Raw genomic sequence first — 3,370 nt, forward strand, 5'->3', positions numbered from 1 at the left:
CGGCTCGGCGCCCGGGGCCTGGCGCGTGCACCCGGGCCCGGGGCGCGGGGCAAGAGCCCGGGGGACGCCCGGCGGGGCGCGCGCACGTCCGCTGCCGCGAGCACGCGCGCCCGCTCTCCTTCAGCTTCACCTTGTCCGCCCGGCGGGGTGAGGGGCCGCCGCCGCCCGCAGCCCTGCCCCGCGCGCGCCGCCGCGCCCTCCCGCATTCCTGCGCGGGGCCGCGGAGATGCCACCCGGCCCGGCCGGCCCGGGCTGCGCGCGGGCCCCGAGGGTCTCCGCCGCGAGCCTCCCGCCCGGGACGGCGAGCCGAGCGCGTGCCCCGAGCCCCGCGCCCCACCTATATGCAAGGGCGCCGAGGAGGGGGTGGGCGGCCGGCGGCGCGGGGCAGCGGGCGCGGAGCAGGGAGAGGGCGGGGTGGGGGGGCAGGGAGCCGCCCTCCTGCCCGGGCGCGGGGCCGGGGCGCGCAGGGGCGAGGCCCGGGCGGCTGCAGATGCCGCGTGGGCGGGCACGGCGAACGCGCCCCCTTCCCGCAGCACAGAAATGGGCAAGCGGAAGCGCGTGTGCAGGCGGGGCGCGCGGGGCCCGCTGCCCCGCTCTCCCGAGCGCTCCCACTTCGCGCTCGCCCGCATCCGCGCTGCCCTCGGCCCCGCTCGGAGCCAGCAGAGGGAGGAACCGGGGGCAGCGGGGATGACGTGTGCTGCTGCAGAGGGGCGGGGGCTGCGGCGGCTCCGCGCCCCGCGCCGGCTCCGCCTGGCTGCGGTGCGCGCGGCAGATGTGGCTGCTTGTAGCCGAATAATCCGCTAAAGGAATAACGCCGAGTCAAGGGAGCGCGGCCTCGCCCGGGGAGGCCGGTGGACGGGATCCGGGCTCGGTAAGGACAAATTAGAGGCTCCGCGCCCCTGGCCCCCCTCCCCTTCCCTGCAGTCCGCACTCGACGCGAGTTCACGCTCAGGGCTGCATCTCCAGGCGGCCCCGCCAGCTGCCTGCGCGTGGCCGTCCCCGCGGCGGGGTTGCCCCCGGCCCGGCCTCCCCCGCCGCCAGCCCCGCGCGCCCGGCTTCTCCGAGGGCGCCTGGGGCTCGCTTCAGCACGCTCGGGACCCGCGGCTCGCGCGTCCTCCTGCCAGGTGGGCGGCCGCAGCGCCCTCCCGCCGCCCGCCCCGCGCCCTGGTGCCGCCGGCCGCGTTACCCTGCTCCTTTTTATTCCAGTAGACCCTCCGCCTTCCGCTGGGCGGGCTGGAACGCCGAGGACTGCCACCAGCCTCTTTTAAAAGGACGCGAAGAAGACCCTGTGCGCAGCGCGGCACAAAGGCCCCGGGCGCGGCCGCGGGTCCGCACCGCGCTGGCCGCCCGCAGCCTGCGCCACCCGAGGCGCGCGGCTCCCCTTGCGGGTACTGGCTTCTCGTCTGTCTGTCCTTTTGGCATGCCTTCCCGATGCCCTTGTCGGGAGGGTGAGGGGGTTTGCTGTGGGGGCTGGGGTGTTTTTTGTTTTGTTTTGCGTGAAGGGAAGCAGCAGTCGCGGAGAAACGCGGCGCTTCCACCTGGCTTTCCTGCCCCTCGCCTCACCTTCGAGGGGCGCGGGCCCACCCGGCTGGAGGGGTGTTGCGGTGAGCAGCTTGTTACTTAGATGTTTCGTTTGTTTGACAAGGGTCTGGGGTTGGTTTTTTGTTGTGGTTTTTTCGCGCGGGTCTGTGGGACGAAAGGAGGCGTTTGCTGGGCATGAGGATAGGGTCCCCGAGCAGTGGACGCGGCCACGACGCGCCTGGGAGACTGCAGGTGCGTGTTCGCGGGAGAGAGTGGCGGGCGTGGGGGGACTTAAGGTATTGTCTTCTTGTCCGTTTGGCTCTGAGCACCCTCCTGCTCTGACCCTCCACCCCCACTCCCCTTATCGTGACCCGGGGGTCCAGCCATATTACACCCGAGTGACCTTTTCAGTCTACGCTCCCTCCAGCAGGTAAAGCCCACGGGGATGGAGCGTTGCAGGGGTGTTTCGAAGTCATGGATATTCTCCCCCCCCCCTCCTCCCTCCGTCTCCCCGCCCCCCGCGCTCTCCTCCCCCTCCCCCTCCCCCTCCCTCCCTGCTGCATTTTGCATGAGCTATCTAGGTCATTAGCATTTTAGCGTATGCAAGACTTGACAAAGCTGACGAGGGGCCAGATGGGCCTCGCTCTTAGGTTGTGGGTTTTTTTCTTCCCCCTATTTTTTTTTTTTTTTTTTTTTCCTTTCCTTTTTCCCCTTCACCACTTGGGACCTGAGCTGAAAGACTGCAGCAGGCGAGTTCCGGAAGGCTGGTCCCCAGCTGCCGGCCCGGCCGCGGTCGCTGGCCCTGGGCACGCCCGGCCCCTGCGCCCGGACTCGGCCCTCCAGGTAGGCGCGGCGGCCGAGCCCTGCGCTGCCCTGCCCGGCCCTGCCCTGCCCGGCCCGGTTGCGGCCGCCAAGCCCCTGCCCCCCTCCCCGCCTCGCCCCTCCGGCTCCGGGTCCTCGCGGAGGCGCGGTGGGTGGGTCGGGCTCGCTGCGCCGGGCGCGGGGGTCGGGTGCTGCTGCTCATTGTCTGGGCTGCAGGAGGCAGGGCGCGCGGAGGGCGAGGGCCGCCGGGGTAATTAGCCCGGGGGAGGGACCCCTCCGTCGCCCACTCCCACCCACACCCCCAACCCGCCCCCCCCTCACCCCCCCCCCCAGCTTTGCAGGAAAAAGCCTGGCCACGGAAGGATGGGGGAGAACAAAGAGCCCGTGGAAGACGCGCCGCCGCCCCATTGTCTGCGGGGCCGCCGCCGGAGGGTGCCGCGGGCCGCGCTCGCGCCCCCCGCCCCCCGCCCCGCTGTCAGCGCGCACGCACGCGCGCCGGTTTCTCTTCCCGGTCCTCCCCGCCAGCGCCCCCTCCTTTCTCGCATCCTCCCTTCCTCAGGAGAAAGGCCCCTCTCTCCGTGTTCACAGCGGACCTTGATTTAAATGTCCATACAATTAAGGCACGCGGTGAATGCCAAGAACGGGGCCGGCCGAGCACCGTCGCCGCAGCGCCCGCGGAGGGCCCGGGGAGGGCGCGGACCCGCCGCCCCCGGCCGGGCAGCCCCTGGCGGGGGGGCCGCTGGGGCGGCCGGGAGCGCGCCGGGGGGCTTCCGTGCGCCTCCGACGGGGTCGGTGCCGCGCTCCGGGGCTGGTTTTGTTCTGGGTTTCGCTCTTGGTTTGCCCTTTAAAAATAACCTGCCCTCGGCAGCCTGGCCCGCCGCGCCAGGGCCCGGACTGCGGGGAAACCGCGGTGGGCTCGAGGGGGGGGGGGGCCGGCGGGAGGCGGGGCCGGCCCCCGGCGGGCTGGGGGAAGCCGCCGGCTCGGCGGGGAGGAAGGCGGTGGGCTTCCCGCGGGTCCGCAAGCTCT

General features: G+C 72.7%; 1 long non-coding RNA gene across 1 annotated transcript; it reads left to right on the top strand.

Annotated features, from left to right (window-relative positions):
* Positions 1-621: 621 nt before the first annotated feature.
* On the top strand, positions 622-2,909 carry LOC131276024 (uncharacterized). Its single transcript, XR_009183509.1, has 3 exons — positions 622-871; positions 1,207-2,364; positions 2,677-2,909. It is a non-coding gene; the product is annotated as an uncharacterized lncRNA (long non-coding RNA).
* The last annotated feature ends 461 nt before the right edge of the window (positions 2,910-3,370 follow it).

The sequence above is a fragment of the Dasypus novemcinctus genome, chromosome 25 (assembly GCF_030445035.2).
Source record: "Dasypus novemcinctus isolate mDasNov1 chromosome 25, mDasNov1.1.hap2, whole genome shotgun sequence".
In the NCBI taxonomy this organism is placed as follows: Eukaryota; Metazoa; Chordata; class Mammalia; order Cingulata; family Dasypodidae; genus Dasypus; species Dasypus novemcinctus.